An 18,478-nucleotide genomic window follows, 5' to 3' on the forward strand; every position below is an offset into this window, starting at 1 on the left:
TGCTCAATCTAAGATGTTGAATTAATATCTAGAAGCTTCTAGGGATGCCTTCTGCCCTCTCAAAAAGGCAGAGAGAATTTTCTTTAGGAAGACTGGAATAAATGTTACTATACCATGGGCTAGAGGCCCAAGAAGCAGGCTGGTGGTGACCTAAATGAGATCATAGAATATTCTGAGTTGGAAGAGACCCACAAGAATCATCAAAATCCAGCTCCTGGCCCCACACAGAACAGCTCCAATAATCCATCCATGTGCTGTCCAAGCACTTCTTGAGCTCAGTCAGGCTTGGAGCTTTGACCACTGCCCTGGGGATCCTGTGCCAGTGCCCAGCCATGCTCTAGATGAAGAACCTGATATCTGGGTGCTTGTTTATGCTTGGATGAAGAGCCCAATATCTGGGTGCTGGTTTATGCTTGGACAATGCCCTCTCGGGAAGTCCCAGGGTAGGAGCCCATCTCTGGTGCTGCAGTCACTGACTGATCCCAGCTCATGGGCCCAGCCCAGGGCAGATCCAATGTCCTGCAGTTAAGGGTGAGGAATTCTGGCTGCCAGAAGAGCACCCCTCCACCCCTCTGTTTCCAGGCCCTGCCTCTGCTACTCCTCCTCACAGGCTGATGTGAACAAAGCCCAAATGAGGTGGCATTTATCAGGCTGTTTGCTGCCTTCCTTGTGGCTATCCTGCTCCTTTTCTCCCTTCTCTCTTACCACTGTTTTCCTTCTTGCTCTTCCTCCCACTCAGCAAGCTGCTTGATTTCCAAGGATAGCTTTGCCCTGAAGGTCAGAGCTGCTGCCAGCAGCTGTTTTATTTCTTATTAGTGTTTTAGGAGTTCCCTCCTTGCCTCCCAGGTCTGCCTGCAATCCCTGCAATGACATATTTATAAAATATCTGCACCTCCAGTCTGATGACACAAACTAGATTTCAAGCTATTGAACTAACAGGGTATCTTAGCAACAAATATTTATTTTAATAACAGTATTCCCAGCCATGTTAAACAAGCACCTACTTCAATAGTCAGAACACCCTATAACATTTTATTTTGTACCACAACCTACCTTCTGTTGGCTCATCTTCACTTTAAAGAGTTACTAAAGCCAATGCCATTGTCCCAGAGAGGTTGTTCTCAGTGACTTCCCAATATTTTAGAACAATACCCAGAAGAAGCAGGTCACTGCACTCCTGCTAACCACCCACACAGATCTGATGTGGGTGTTTTCCTCTCACTACTGCTGGAAATTTCTTCTTGTTGCTGGTGTTGATCTGCTCAGAGGAGTTGTTAAACTGATTTCTTGCATTATTTGTTTATGTATTGTCTTGGTTTGGAAAGACAGGAAAGACAGGAGTCTGCCAAGGAAGGCAGGAGCCTCCCCTGAAATGGAGAATGTAAACCCTCCCTACCCCTCCAAATTCCTATAAATTTTAAATTAAGGGGCAAAAAATATGGGAGCAGGAAATAACAGTTCTTCAATAGGGAAGAAAATAAAAGGATAAAATAAACAATGCAGCACACTAGAACAACACTGACAGTCAGAACCCAACCTGACACCCTGTGGGTTGGGGTGTTGGTGGCAGTCCCATTGGAAATGTGGCTGCAGCCCTCCTGCAGTGTCAGGGGTGGTTCTGCTGGAGCAAGGGGGATCTGTAGAGAAGGATGTATTCTTCCTCTGAAGATCCAGTGGAAGAAGAGGCAGCTGCTGTTCCTCTGGGGAATCCAGTGGAGAAGCCATGCTGGTGTCTCAAAACCTCTGGATTATATCTGGGTAGGAATGCTTGGCTCCTCCCTCTGGGTGGAGCATCTCACAATGGGATGCTGTAGTTCTTATCAGCCATGCAGTGACATCCAATAGCTGTTATCAGCAGATGTCCCCTCCCGAGGGAGGTGTGAATGTTGTCACTCAAAGAGGGAGATAAAGCAAACTGCCCACTTGACAAAAGACAACTTCCACACAGATGGTAATAGAAAACATCTTGCCTTGCAATCTGGAACATGTCTATCTGAAGACTGCAATGCTCCAGCTGCTCCCCCAGCCAGCACCACCAGGCTGATCCCTGCTCTGGTCACAGTCAACCCTTGGCTCACATCCTCTCCTTGAAGCTGTCAGGAAGCAACAATTGACACCCCAGCAAACTCCCCTGCTACTGCTCCTTCATGCTGCTCACCCAACTTGCCATGAGAGGCTTTCCCATCCATTTCCTCTGGCCCTTATTAGGATTCCAGGAAGGATTTTTCTTTAAAAGAAATTTCCAATTTCCTCTCGAAAATTAGCTGTAGTGGAAACATTCACACATCAGAAATAATGGCTAACATAACCACCTAGCTTTACTGTTTTATTGTCATTGTACATTTTGCAATTACCTTTTCCTCTCCCCTGCTAGCTAAGCCAAGAGACTGACTGTGACATCAAACCATAATTTGTATGGTCATCGTTATAAATTTATGAAAGCAAGTAATAGTTTGTCTTATGGAATAAAATAACACAGCATGAAATTAGAGTAGCTTATCTTCATATTCCTTGGACAGCACATTGTTGCTCCCTGATGGGTTGAAAGCTCTTTCTTTTGATAAACTCACTAGTATCTGCCTTTGTACTCTCCTAGTGAGATATTTTAGTGACAGAAACATCCAGAAACATTTTCTCAGCATTGCCCTATGAAGGATAAATCCAGCCCTTCTTGTCCCCAGTACTCACTGGGGTTCAGTTTTGTTTCAAGAAGGGAACACTGTGGTCATCAGAAAACACAGCCTCACCAGTGCACATTTACCTGGGGACTGTTGAGCAATAATCTCTCCAGTTCTCTCTATTTTTCCATATTGCCTCCTGTTAATTTGTGTGTCAGCAGCAGGAATCAAGTGGCCTCTGAGCAGTTCCACTCCAGGAATTCAGCACGATCCAGCCTGGGCCAGTGGGCACTTTCCTGGCTCCTGGGGATGGTCCAGCATGGCCAGAGTGCCCTTGCTCAGCTCCTGGACACAGCTGCAGGTTCCTCACTGAATTGCTCCACTTCCAGGCTGACTTTAGTCCATGTATTTTCTCTCTTCCACCTGCCACCCTCCTCCCCCAGTTACAAATGAATGTTTGTGTACAGCTCCAGAAGAAACACTTTTCAGAGTTTCATAAAAATAAATTATGTCAGCGTGCCACTGAGTTAGTCAGAAGTTCTGCTGAGGACAAAAGCTGCTCTAAAGCTGCATCACGCAGGATTTAGCAATCCCACCTGTGCTAGAGGATGGACCTACTATCACACAAACTGTGTGCAAGGACGGGGGAACTGGTAATGTTACCCATCTCCCTGAAACAGCCACAGGGCTTCAAAAAATATTACAGCAAGAATCACTGTTTACTTCTGGATAGCTGAGCACTTCTTGTGTTGAAAGAGGAATATTGCTCACCTCTCTCTTGCCTGGTGAGGGTCAAAGTCCAGACCAAACAGGTGGCGTGACCTGTGCTGCTCCCCAGACAAGTGAAAGGAGTGTTTTGGGTTGGATGCCAGACACTTGTGGTCTGAAAACAACTCTTCTTCTGATTCTCTTAGCATAACTTCATTAATGACAAGGACTGAGAGTGAAAGTGACAGCCTCATCATTTGATTTGATTGCTTATTGTGTTAATTTGGTATGGAAGCACTTTGAAGCTATTAATCTATTGATTCATTTTTACTTGAGAACATAATTTGATTACTTTATTTTTTGCATTTCTATTAGCTTTGTAAATAAACCAAGTAGCATGCTTGCTTTCAATTTATGTTTGCTCTATTATTCAGTTTGATAAATTAAATAAAAAAAGGCCACTGAGCTGGTTAGGTTAGACCATTCCAAAGACAAGCCTGCCTAACATGGCAAAGTCTACCCATGTAGGTCTTCCACATTATCCATATACAACCTTTTCAGCTTTACCCTGTCCAGCAGCACTACCCACTCCCCTATTGATAAAGCACAGCTGGCTCCTCCAAATGCATCACAGTTCTATTTTCTGATGTGTGAGCCACATTTTTTGCTGCTGCATTAACCAGCCTTTGCCAATGTCCCTCTAAGCCAGCACCAGCCCACAAACACCCTCCAGTTTTTCTGGGTGGATTTCTGCTCCCCATTCACCCACAGTGGCTGCTCATGGGTATGCACATGAGCATCATAAATTAGGGCAACCCGAATTCATAAAAGCAGGAAAGCTGTTGGTGTTTTGGGCTGTTTTCAGCACTGCTGCCCAGCTGAAGCAGGAAAAATGGATGCAGGCTAGGCATTTAACTTGCTGCTCTCCAAATACAAAGCACTTTTCACCATTGCCAAGGTGTTCACTTCCAATCTCAGATTCGAAGGGAATCTGTCACATGTTGGAAAGAAACTTCTCTTGGGATAAATTTGCTTTTTATAGGTCTCAAAAGAGGAGATGCCATGAAAGCCATAGTGTTGAGTGCTGCTTCATAAACTGGCCTAAATTTAGGGTTTGTTATTTACAGCTTGCATTTCAAAGCACTGGTTGGATTGTAGCTAGGAAATTGATGAAAGATCTGACCTTTTAAAATGTGTCTTCTTTATCTAATGAAAGATAGCCACCTATTCTTCCTCTCCCCTGTGAAGGCCAACCTTCACCCTCTGGGCTTTGCAGCACCATCACCCTCAGTGTGGCCTGGGAGAATGAAATAAACTTCCCTCTAGAGGCTGTCAGTGTTTCTTGGTCATGGACACTGACAGCGAGTCATCAATCAGTTAAGTATGAAGCTGGAAATCAGCTGGGAAAATGATGGAGAAAGATCCCCTCAAATATTTGTGCCTAAGGAGACAGAGATCCTGCTCAGCCAGGCTTGAATCCATTTGTGTTTAAGCAAACATTTGAGTGGGCAGTGTTTGTTCACAGGGAAATGGAGAGGGGCTGTTCATCAGTGCTTGCACATGCACAAATCCACACTGCAGGAATTGGTGCCAATGTGGTTTAACCCTCACTGTGTGGGCAGGGGGTGTTTGGGAGAGGCGAGGAAGCACAGAGAGGCCAGGGAACAAAGCAGGCAACACTTTCAGTCCAGATCCATGTGATGGATGCCTGGCAGTGGTGAGGAAGAGGAGGAATCCTTGAGAAGTGGTGAAGTCCTTGAGCAGAATCAAGGTGCTTGAGGTCATGAGCAGGAGCTGGGAGGGTGCAGCAGAGCAAAATTCTTTATGTGCACTGCCCCACTCCAGCTTTGACCTTAAAGATCACTGGGATGGAGCTGTTTGGTTGGGAGAGGGAGGCACTGATAACTTTTTAGTACATGGTTCAAAGCCTGACTCCTGTCTGGATGAAATGGACAGCTACCAGCTCTGCTGTCCAGAGATAAGTGTGGAAAGAGAACTGGGTATCTTGGCAAGATTTCTGCTGGTGCTGAATTCAAACTGCAAAGTAATTCATCACTTGCAGCTCTTCAATCCTTATTACCCTCTTTGCTATCTTGAATCCAAATCCTCTGTCTTCTGGAGTTCAGTTCTTATTTTAACTGAGATATTTTTCCTGAAGAGCAACTCTCCTATTTAGGGGCAGGCAATAAATTAATAAAAAGATAGGCATAAATCATCACTTGCAACTTGGAATAGCTCTGCAATTATTCGGGTCTATAAGGCTTAGCTAATGTTTCTAATGTAATATTCTGCCATGAGATTTAATTTGCCTCATATGAGTCATTTAGTAATCTAAGCATGGATGTAGAACTGACAAATATCTATTAAATCAGTATGTCCAGGTACAATAGGATGGATTTGTCCATCACTAGGTATTATGGCAACACTAAGCAGATGATTTTGGATAGATAGCCTCAGCTGTAAACTCTATTTAATTACAGGTTTGTTATTCCCTTATTGTTATCTGTCTTCTATTGAGCCAAGTGCATCAAGAGCTCTCTCACATGAGATTTCTGGGCATAAACAACTAATTTACATTAAGTGGTTTTCTTAGTGATCTGCCTGTTATGTTCCCATCTGGATACAATTCCACACCATGGATTTGGCCTTTTTCTGTGGATTGGAAGTGGCTTGTTGTCACTCTGGGAGCTCATGACTTAGGTGTAAGATACCACTGAGGTCACAAAAACCGCAGAAGGTTACAGCAACAATTACCACACCTCCAGTTATTTTAATTGAATTGTCTGTGGCATTCCCAACACACTTCCACGTCCTGTTTGAACGTGCTAGAAATGATATTGCACTTTTCATAAGATAATGGCAATTCCCAGAACTGTGCTTGGTGGTTATTTTAGGCAGCATTGTCTCTGATGTGAACCCTCAGTTTTCTTCTCTGCAGTTGTCATGGTGGACCTGAACATGATATTCTTCTTGGTCACAAGGTCCTTGACTATAAAAGTGGTTAAAACTTTTATGATAAGTCCAAAGTGACTTATCATAAAAAAACTCTTCCAAGCAAAATCAGTGGGAAAGCACCTACTGGCTAGAGAGAAAAATGTAAACAGAATTGCAAGGCAAAAGCTAAGAGGGGAGGGTATTCAGTCAAGACCTGACACTCTCTGTGCCTGATCTGTGCTTTTCCTCACCACCTTTCTCCAGACAGGAAAAGGTGATGCACTTCTTGCTGCACCTGCATGTTATCCAGGGAGATTAAATTCCTCAATAAAAATGAAATGCGAGGCTGTACGCTTTCAGAGCTCTGCCTCATTTTTTAAATTCAAACTCCTCACATCTTCAGGCAAAATAGCATGCAGCATTTAATCTACAGACTTCTTATTCCCATGTTTTGAATTAATATTAACCATGAACAATTCCACTGGAAGAAAAGACTGAACAGCAGTGTTGCAGGATGTGTACAAATTTCTGAAGAGCCTATCAGCATTTCCTCTCCTTGTTTTATTGTGCCTAACTAGAGGAAACTCCCAAAAAATCAGATAAGCCTGGAACCATAGAACCTTAAAATTCCCTTGTAATCTACCTTCCAGTCTTAATTTCTCTCTGCCCTCTTTCTACTGCATTTTGGAATAAAACAGGGCTTTAATAAGTGTCAATTACAAAATGCCCTGATCCCATCCTGCTTATATTGCATGAATGGCCTATTGCTAGACTGTTCCCAACTTGACCCTTGTTCTGCATCCAAATTCAATGATACAGCCATTCATCAGCTTGATTTTGGCAGTGTTATACATGCCCTCTGAAACATTATTTTTGGCAGGCTCTCAAAGCACGAGTGACTTCCAGCATACAAATCTCATTTGCTGCATCATCTCCTTCGTGATCCTTGATCAGCAGGAGCTCAGCACCTCGGCTGACTAGCACAGAGCCAAAAATAGTGTCTTTGTCAGTGCAAGTCTGAATAACCATGAATATGGAACCTCAGTGACAGCAGTTGGTGTGTGCATCTGTGCTGCTGGGTATGCGCTCTGGGACTGCTTTTCTTCACCTGTGTTTGTGTGAGCTGGTCAGCAGGAGGAAGGTGCCCTAAAAGCACTTTCATCTGGTCCCTAAATTTAGCAAATGTTGCAGTAAGTTGATTTGTCCCACTGAGAACTGTCTGGAGATGGTAACTACAAAGACCAGGCCCCCAAATCAGGGCCTTTTTTGTGGTTAGAAAAACAGTAGTAATGACTGTGTGTAGTTTTTAAGCTCTGGAAAATTTTAGAAGCATTTCTTTTGTTTTTGATGGCCTGGAGTTCAACGTTAGTTACCCCTGTGCTACCAGTGGGGAAATGGCAGCACAGGACAAGCCTGGGGATCTCTCTGCCACTCAGATTTTCTTCTTGAAGGACCAATTCTCAGGCTTTCTCTAAGATTGCTGGATCTCACCTCTTTAACTTCACAAAGGCTCCAGCAGAAAGCACAAGGTGCCCTGTGTGCAGGGTGTGAGTGTCCCTGCAGCAGCTTTTTAGGAAAGCACTGGGAAGAATTGGATTGCTGCAGTGCCTTACATAACCCAGCAATACCCACACCCCTGGAACTGCAGAAATGCTGTGGGGCTCAGCTCAAGTCCAATAAGGCACAAGAGGCACCCCTGCACCCCAAACACCCCTCTTCAGACACCCCTGCAGGGAAAAAGCTGAGGAGCTGCCTGGACACTGGCAGTGTCCTTTACTGCCTCGGAGGGAAACCTCAGGACAAGTGATTCAGCAGAAGATGATGCAGTGCAGGAGTGATTTGCTTGGCAGAGACCCCAGTGCAGGTCTGAAGCTGCTGCTCTACAGCTCCTCTCCCACTGGAAATTAGTAAAACCAAAGCCTTTGCCTCTCACAGAGGGCAGATACTAAACATGAAGCCACCTCAGGTGCTATCCCAACCTAGCAAGTAGGAGTCAGCCTCCCTGGCTGTAGTTTTGGAATAAAACATGGCTTTAATAAGTGTCAATTACAAAATGCCCTGATCCCATCCTGCTTAGATTGCATGAGTGGCCTATTGCTAGACTGTTCCCAACTTGACCCTCATTCTGCATCCAAATTCAAAGATACAGCCATTCATCAGCTTGATTTTGGCAGTGTTACACATTCCCTCTGCCACCTCAGGTGATATCCCCACCTAGCAAGCAGGAGTCAGACTCACACAGCTTTGTCCTTTCAGCCAGGCTCCCTGGAGTCCTCGTGCTCCTCAGAGCTCTGAGAGCTGAGCCCAGCTGTCGCAGACATCTTTTATGGAAAATCCTTTCCTTAGGATTTTTCCTCCTGAGAAGCTGGGAGGCCTCAGGAACAAAATTTAGACATTGATTATCTGTTGCTGTGGAATGCAACAGGAGCATCTGTGATTGGCCCATGTTGGATGTTTCCAATTAATGGCCAATCACGCCCAGCTGGCTCAGACAGAGAGTCCAGGCCACAAGCCTTTGGTATCATTCTTTGCTATTCTATTCTTAGCCAGCCTTCTGATTAAATCTTTCTTCTATTCTTTTAGTATGGTTTTAATGTAATATGTATCATAAAATAATAAATCAAGCCTTCTGAAACATGGAGTCAGATCCCCGTCTCTTCCCTCGTCCAAGAACCCCTGTGAACACCATCACACCCAGCCCTTGCCAGAGCAGGTCTTTGTGCCCTTTAATGACACAAAAACCAAGCATTCAGACTGCAAGTGTGATTCTTCACTGAGTTGTGCATATTTCATGCCACTAAATAACTGCAGTAAAATCTATGCTCTAAGCCAGTAAAATCTATTTTGTGATGATGAGGGATCAGGCTCAGTAAAACGTATCCAGAAATTAAACAAGTAAAACAGAGCAAACAGCTCTGTCCTATCAAGGTAATTTATATCCTGTTAACCACAAGGAAAAAAAACAACCCAAAGTGCTCAAGAGACATCTGGAAATGAAAATTAACTAAAACCAGACAGATGACATAAACAAGAGAGAAATACAGCCTCCAGATCTGTGTAGCTGAGTCTGATGTATATCACAAATGAGATTGCTTGGGGTTTTTGTTTTTAAAAGAACACAACAAATCAGGGAGGAAGTTTCCCATTTAAAGCCATAACTTCTCAATTCAGACATTTGTGAGAGCATAAAAGACAGAAGCACAGAGGAAAAAAATCATCTGCTAAGAGTTCCACATGCATGTTATTCCCAGAACTGACTGAATAACAATAACCCTTATTTGAGAATCATTTTGGTTGCCAAAATTCACAAATAATATCATTTACAATCTGGTGTATGACCACCTTCAGATTTAACTGAATTAAAAAATACATATTAGCACGTACACACAAAAATTTTGAAAAAATAGTTTTAATTTTAATTTAAGAAATGACTGTTGAGCAAGCACATGGTTTCCCTGTTGCAATATTGTCTTACACTAAGGGCATTTGCTCCTCGTTGTGAAAAAATCTCTGGGTTTGGTGCATTTCCTCTAAATGTGTGAGAAGGATGTACATGCCACATAGCTGAAAAAAATCTGGGCATGGTTTTCACCTCATCACTGACCTTGACTATTCTCTTCCGCATCTAGCTCTGAAATCTTCATCCAAACTGCAGTGGGATCTGCCATCTGTTTGATTCCCCTGCAGATCTGGGCAGAGCAGTTTTATGATCTGTTTCCATGTCTATAATAGAATTTTTATAAAGGTGGCAAATGCTACTACTTAAAACACTGAGGAGATGTTGGCTTATTTTTTATTTTCAGTATTGGAAAAAATATCATTATGGAGCTTTCATTTGCCCATATTATCCCCAAGACCCCACCAAAACAAACATTTGCTAAAATAATGGTAAGCTCAGCAAAGCAGGAAAGTTCAGGTTTTGAATTATATACCATTAGATCTTAAACAGTACTGCCTGCCAAATCCAGAGCCCTCATCATTTTCAAGCACAAGTAATTTTAAAATTTTCAAATACCAGGCTAGTTTTGCAATGCTGACAGACTAAAATGATCTCCTGCTTTACTTAGAAGTTGACCCAATTTGACAGAAAAATCTTCAGGAGAAAGCAAATGTAGAACTTTTTATTTTATTTGATACTACTTTACCGGCTACATTAAAGCTCTGAAGGTCAGTAATGTTATCCAGGCACTAAATGCCAAATCCTGCATCAAAACACATCCCAGAAAAGTGTTCCTGGTTCTTTTATTCCTGCATGGAAATGGTGAGGTCATTCCTTATGGTACCCCTTCCCTGGTGAATCCACCCTGTGTCTTTATTGTCCTGCTCCTGCACAGAAATAACACAATGTCAGTGATTCATAAAGATCACAGAGGCCCCAGAACCCTGTAAAAGGCAGTTTACAATTTAGTTTGGTGTGGAAACCCAGGGCACCAGGAATATTTCTCAGTCTGCTCTGGGGTGCCCTGACCCCCAGGGGAGCACTGACTGTGACCCTCATTCATGGAGAAAGTTTCCCAAACTTCAAGATAGACTGGAATCCACAAAAGTGTGAAATAGATTGTAGAGAGCAGTGTAGGTGTATCACTTGGTGAGAAATTTAGGTTTTGGGATTTTTAGTATGTTGTGGATGGAAGCAAGATGGAGGGCACAGGGTGTTGTCCTGGGTTTCTTCTTCTTCCTTCTTCATGGGTTTGGGTGGCATTTTGTAATTGGACAGAAAATTCCCCAATGCAGTTCTTTGGGATCAGTTATTGGGTTAAAAGGGAAATAATCCAGGTGTCAGTTCTTCATTGGATAGTTTAGCTGTAAAAGACCTTGGAACAAGAGACTGTTGCCATTTTTGTGGTGCTTTTCCAGTGCGCTGAGCCTGGTGTGGACAGCGTGAAAACTCTAGATAAGATGACAATAAACAAGAACCTGAAGACCAAAATATCCAGTGCATCTCTCTTTGCTGACACAAGACAACTACAGGAGGGTCTCCCTGACAGGGGAGCCCCCTGGGAGGGCTCAGCCAGAGTCCCAGAAGTCGGAAAATTGGCAACAGGTACCCGACAGTTTGGGTTTGTGTGACTGGTGCTCCTTTACTTATGGACATCATAGAACTGCCACATGAGAACCTCCCTAAGCGGGTCTGAGGGATAGAAGATCCTGTGCAGGTCTGCAGGCTGGCCTGGGCTTGGAGAGAGCTGCAAAATGCAAGGTGGAAGGAAAACACTGAAAGGGAAAAAGAGGAGAGTCAGAGAGACTTCATCTCCTAAAGCCTGTAGGTTCTCAGGCACCAAATTGATGAGTAAGAGACTTGCTGAGGTCTTATTCCCCACAGGGGACATTCCACAAAAGTGCCACTGGGGCTGAGGGCAGGCTTTGTGTCCCTCATCCATGAGACCACCATGCCATGGGATTTTCTGGTACTGACCTGGGGTTCTTGGGTTAGAAGCTCCAGGAAGAGCTGGACAATGTAGGGAGTTCTTCAGAATTTGTTTCCACAGGCTGTGGTTGTGGTGAGGTTTATGCAGCCCTGTTTTTTATTTTCTCTTTTGATGTATGAAATTGAGTATTGGATACAAATGACACCATTAAAAATATTTCAAATTAGTTAATAAACCATTTATATCAATTCCTAATACAGGCACATTTCTGGGGGGCTGTCCAGAAAAAGAAGAAATTTTAACAAATACATACAATTTAGGACAAATGTGGACATCCCAGATTTCAAAGGCAATAAATCAATAAAAAATTGATCAGCCTCCCCAATGCATCCTTAAAGAGGAAAGCTCTAGTTGATTCTCTGATAGTTAAAAATGAGGAGAGGAGAGGAGAGGAGAGGAGAGGAGAGGAGAGGAGAGGAGAGGAGAGGAGAGGAGAGGAGAGGAGAGGAGAGGAGAGGAGAGGAGAGGAGAGGAGAGGAGAGGAGAGGAGAGGAGAGGAGAGGAGAGGAGAGGAGAGGAGAGGAGAGGAGAGGAGAGGAGAGGAGAGGAGAGGAGAGGAGAGGAGAGGAGAGGAGAGGAGAGGAGAGGAGAGGAGAGGAGAGGAGAGGAGAGGAGAGGAGAGGAGAGGAGAGGAGAGGAGAGGAGAGGAGAGGAGAGGAAGGCTTTGTGAACGAGCTGTTTTTGCATTCCTTGACCTGAGTACCTCTCGGGTGGGTGGCCAGTTGGAGCACAGGCATGGCTGCAATGTGGCTGCAGCATTATTAGGAGAGTGCCCAGCTTAAAAGCTCCTCCAGAGAGAAGGGCAGCCCTTCCATCTCCACCAAGTGCTTTCCCAAAGGCTTGATTCAAGATGGGACACCTGCACCCCTCACCTGAGCTGGCCCCAAGCCCAAGCAGCCCAGAGCCCAGGAGGATCAGGAGGGTGTGCTCAGGGTCAGACAGGCTGTGCTTGCCAGACTGGCACAAACTGAGGCACAAATGCGTCTTAGAGGAGCAGAGCTCCTCACCCAAAGGCTCAGGGAGTTGCTGGGTGGCTGTGAAGGAAAGGAGGCTGCTCATGAGGGAGCTGACAGGGACAAGCAGTGGGTGTCTCTGAGAACATATTGCTCCTCCAGAAGGAAGGGATGTGGGCACAAGGCAAGAAAATCCTGCACAAGGGAAGCAGAGCTGCTCTTGTCCACCTCCCAGCTCAGCCAAGAAACAAGCAGGATCTGAGTGAGCAGCATTCCCCAGCATCACAGGGAAGGAATCTGCTCCACAAAGAGCAGCTGAGCCTCTGAGCTGGAGCCAGAGCTTTTGTATGCTCATGTAAGAGATACCTGACCTGTATGCTACATGCAACAGGCTGTCCCTGAAAAACAGGAATTTGCTTACACTGGGCACAAGATGTGCTCCAAGTATCAGTCTTGTTTCTTTGGTTGCTTTAAGATTTGTTGTCCTACACTTTACCTGTAATGAATTGTTTTTAAAATATTATTGCCTGATACAGCATAATTCTATTTACTAAAACATGCTACAATTTTGTCATTTTTTTCTCTTTTCATCACTAGCAAATTGTTGTTAGATACATGGCAGCTTTAAAAATCAATCATCTCATTTTTTGAAGAGAAGAAGAAGAGCCATTGTTTAGAGGAGGAGAAGGAAAATTAGACACCATATAGAGAGAAAACACATTGGATCAAAATCCATGCAGTGTTCCTCAAATTCCTTTCATTGTGTACATGATATGATTATGATATGTACACAATGATTATATACTAATTTTATGATTATATACTAATTTTATGATTATGTACTAATTTTACCTTGAGTATGGCTATTTACTAAAGAGCTCTTGGCGTTCCCAGAGCCTCTGTGGTGCTTTCCACATTGTCCCCTGGACTATCACACTCCACACCCTGATCTCCCTCAGCAGCACCCATGTTGCCCATGCTCCATCAGCTGTCTCACACCTGAGCCTTCCCCATCCCACTGCCCATAAGCTGAGGACATCCAGAATTCCCTTTCCAAACTTAGGTTATTGTTTCCTTCCCTCTGGAACTCGGCCTGAGATGCATACAAGGAAAAGCAAGCTTCAGGGGAAAATGAAGTTTTCCGAAACCTAATTCCAAGCTGGAGTGGTCTCTCCTGAAAAGATTTGAACACTCTTATGGCTGGCACAAAAAATCCAGAGTCTGCAACTGGGGCAACAAGAGTAGCAGCACCCCAGGAAAGATGTCAGGGTCATCCCCCATGTGCCACCACCTGTGATTGCCATCAGAGCCAAGGTCCAGGGCCTGGCAGGTCCTTGCAGGTTTCAGGCTGACCAGTCTCTTGCCCAGCCCAGAAAACACCACACAATATTCAGCCAGACATTCCCAGGTCAGCCAGGAGCCTGTGTCTGTCCCACTGGGGGATTGCTGCAGACAGAAAAGTTGGGATTTGCTCTCCTGCCCCTGTTCCTTATGCAAACTCTCAGAGACCAGCCATGACAATGGGTAACTTCTGCCAGCGCTGGAGAAGAGGCCGAGCTCTGCCTGCTTTTGCTTCAGGGCAGACAAAAGAGAAATCTAGTGGAAACAAATCATGGTACAGTCAAGAAAAGAGAAGGAGGAAAATACAACCAGTACTGAATGCTTTGGTGTTCACAGTTTAACCCAGTGCAGCCCAACCACACTCCTTGACAGAAGCAAGTAACAGAAAACCATGTAGGAGGGGGACCTCATAGATGTTTCTGGGCCCCTCACATTGATCCTTCCAGAAGAAGAAATTATGTTATTCCTCCCAAGATTATTGTAAATTACCTACCGACCTTAAGAAAATGTCCAGGTATTCCAGGGATACACAAGAGAGAATCTGGTGCTGTTATCCATAACTACAAAGAAAAGAAAAAAACAGAGAAATACAGTGTGACAAACCAATTTGAGTGACTTGGCAAATGTGCAGGGTTAATTGTCACTTTATTGCTAAAGATGAAGATAATAAAATTGCATGGCTCCATTCTTCTTGCTGTGTGTCAAAACTCCCACCATCTGGAGATGTAATAATGCTTCTCCTGAAATAACATAGACCTGCTCTTTGTGTGTTTATATGCCCTTTTCTGCTCTCTGACCTCTTATCTTTTCCAAGTCCTCCACCCTCCCTCTGTAAATGCTGGTGATCTTAATTTATCCTGTTGTGGTAGTTATGCTTAGTCACAAATGTATTTCTGTTCCATTCCCTTCAAGAGGACATTTCACAAAGCTCTGGAATAATCAGGAAAGTCATCACAGGCCATGAGAAATACCTGCCTACAGAACAGCTGTAAACTTCCCTTTTCAATCAAGGCATTTTCTGAGAAATATGAAGAGTTATGAAAAGCTTATTGGTATCAAAGTTACTGATAAAACCAGATATTACATGTCTGCTCTGAAGGGAGATGGGATAAAGGACATCTCTTTTTGGCCTAAGATTAGAGCATATACTGAATACATATATTCATAAAGCATGAGGTGCTTCCTACAATGCATCCTAAAGATCTTTTCAAAAGGTTTAAGAAAGTTTCCCAGCATTACTACTTCCTCTGCACACAGGTACTGCTGCCCATCGGGGTCAGCACCACAATCTCAACACTGCAGAGCCATCCCATGAGCCCTTTATATTGAATCAGTGCTGAATATGAATTTCATCCTAACTCATACCTGTTGCCAAACTCTGAAGCTGTTGATTGTGTGTGCTCCCTTTTGCCTGTGCTGCAGGACACTGGGCCTTTCTTTTCAAGCTGTGGTAAATGGAAATACCTTGGTTGACTTTGTCAACACTACATTTATCTCCTTACAGGCTCTTTACTGGCAAATCATTCTCCGGCACTGGTTTTGTATCCCATATTTCTTCCTTGGGGACCTATAAAGCCTGAGGCATCTTTAGAAAACACACTTTGGGGGCTGGGCCTGGCAGCTTGGTCCCACTGATGCATCTGCCAAAAGCATGCAGCCACCAGCCATGTGACAAATGTGCCACCAGCCATGTGACAAACTGGCTGCTGTGAGAGCTCTGCTTTTTTAGAGCTGAAGGATGCGTGATGCAGAGGTGGCAGTGGGACCTGCACAGACTTGCCTGAACTGACCTGTGACCCATGAGTGCAGAAAAATTGTCAGACACTTGGTTTTCCTCCTGCTTCCTGCATTTTGCCACAAAATTTGTGGTTACTCTGCAATGGAGTGATGCAGGCTCTGCCAGCTGAGGACAGCCTCTGGCAGGTCACATGGAGACAGGGGGAATGGGAAAAGGACAAAAACCCCTCAAACCTCTGCTCTCCAGAGAGGATGAAGTGAGTGTGGATTATAAGCCTGAATGCCCAATAAAGGATAGCAGAGGTTGCTGCCTTTACATTCAACATCACCACAGCAAACCAGAACGAAAGGCCAGAATGGGCATGAAGAGAACAAAGCACCACATTTCTCACCTGCTGTAATTGCAGAAGGGTGTGAGACCTTTACATTTTTCCCCCTATACCCTCAGAAAGAATTTATTTACCCATCAAATAGCCAAGATCAGCTCCAGGTAAGGATGGAAGTCCTCATTTTCAATTTCAATGCTCTGCCAAGGGATGAAGGAGCTCCTTCTAGACTGATGCTTTGAAACAGACTTATTAAGACAGGATATTCCCTGTGCATTACGAAGAAATACAAGCTTATAAATTGTAGAAGAAACCCCTGAAAACTGCCAGTGTTTTAAAGAAATATTTTTCAAATGACACAGTTAGGCAAAAATGTCCTGTTTTGAATAACTACAAGAACGTTCTCTCTGTGGGGAGATGTGAAGAGCAATTATGTTCCCAACTCTGCAAACGTGGATTACAGAACTGAAAATGTATTTTGCTTTAGAAAGGCTTGCTTTGATTTTGTTCAAGTGATACTTGAGAATCTGCCCTCCCAAATCTGCAAAACTACGATAAAAATATTTTTAAAAGGTAGATGTGTTTCCAAGCCACACATAAAGGCTAGCAATTGTTCAGTAATTCCATTTAAGCCTAAAATGTTTGATGGCTCGGTGCTCTTGTCATATTTTAATGGTATTTGCTGTAATCAGGCAGATTTTTGTTCAGCTCTGTTCAGACATTCTCATTTTTAATCCAAAATTTGCATCTACATCCAATAAAGTATATCCTCCTTGACTGCATGCCAAAAAGGAACTGAGACAGTCCTCCAAAGACAGCCTGGTGAGAAGACTGTAGGCTCAGGTGGAGATATCATGGAGCCTCAGTTTCTCAGTGCTCAGGACATCATCCCCTCCAGGCCTGACATTTCTGAAGAAAGGAGCTGTATTTCCTGATGTGGGCTTTTCTTCTTGCACCTCTGTTTTCTCTCTGGTTCCCTGGTGCAGAATCCTGTGAGCTTTAACAGCACTGTCAAGGGAGGCTTTGTAGGCACTCATTCAGTTTAGATCCCCAGCACATCCTTCTGAGAAGACTCAGGGGATGTATCCCAAATTAGGCACTATGGGACAGTGTGACCTCAAATCACATGCTGTTGGCAGAAAATGTGAGTCTTTGTCAGAATCAGCATCTACCAAAATACCCATTCTGATTGATATTATAGTTTGTTTCATGCTTTCTTAAAAACACCTGAAGGGGAGGGGAAGTATAACTATAGCTACTGAAATAAATGGCTGATGTCCCCTGGGCTGTGATAGCAGCATTTATCTTTCTACAGCCTATGTGTGAGAGGAAGGAAGAGAATTCTCCAGCTTCGAGCTATTTTCTGTCAAAAATCTTAGTGTAATTTTTGTACAGTGAATATTTATAACTGTTGTTGGTGTCAATACAATTTTTTGCAGTTAGTGCACTTATTTACATTTTAATGGCCAAGCCAATAAAGATTTATGCACCTGTCATCTCAATTTTCCACAAAAGTGGTGATTGCTTAAAAAAACCCTCATATCTCCTGCAGAATACTCCCTCTCCAAGCATCTTTTAGATGCCTTCATTGTTTTGGGAAACAGTAGGCTTACAGCTCTAAAAGTCATAAGTTAAACCCAGCAAAATCCTGCATCAGTCTTCATGGCAAAACTTCTGCATATTACAAAAGCACTTGCTCAGGAACCATTTTTTTCCTCACTCTGTTTTTCAAACACTGTCTCTTGAATGGCAAGGGCTGTTTCATCACTTTGATATGTCTCAGCTGCACCAACTACATTATTTTTGTAGCTTGAGGAGATTCGCTGTTTAGTGCTGACCTTGTTTTGATTTTAATGCAGTTAAAGGCATAATTCAGATCCCTGCTTTGTGTGCAGCCACACCACTCAGAAGGGACACAAAGTGCTCCAGCACCCACTGCCCTGCACACATAACCTCCCCAAAAATGTGAACTACAGAAAAAACCCTGAAGGCATGCCCTCTGTGCCTGCCCACGGTCCCGGCACAGCAGCCAGGACATGTGTGCCCTCATTCTGGCCATGCTTCTGCTGGAGGCAGCCAGCCCACAAGCCTTTTTTATTCCACACCACTGCTTTGCTGCCAGGGCTCTGCAGGATCAGCTCCTTTTCCATGCCCAGACTAGCTCGGTTATTTCCCTGCTGTCCATCCCCAGGGGTGGCTGCGGTGACAATGAGGAGGGGCAGGCTCCCTCGGGTGCTCTGTGCCCTCTGCGGGCTGTGCTGTCACTCAGCTCTGCTCCAGCTGAAACTGGGGGTCTCAAAGACATGGAAGTGTGAGGTTTCTGCTCGGTTTAGGTGGGGTTCAACGTCCAGAGTAGTTTTAGCATAGAGTTCCCATTCGAGGCTGACATAAAGCCAAGGCCAGGGGCCAGGCTCTTGTAAGGCACCGTCCAT

The sequence above is a fragment of the Ammospiza nelsoni genome, chromosome 2, assembly GCF_027579445.1.
Source record: "Ammospiza nelsoni isolate bAmmNel1 chromosome 2, bAmmNel1.pri, whole genome shotgun sequence".
Classification (NCBI taxonomy): domain Eukaryota; kingdom Metazoa; phylum Chordata; class Aves; order Passeriformes; family Passerellidae; genus Ammospiza; species Ammospiza nelsoni.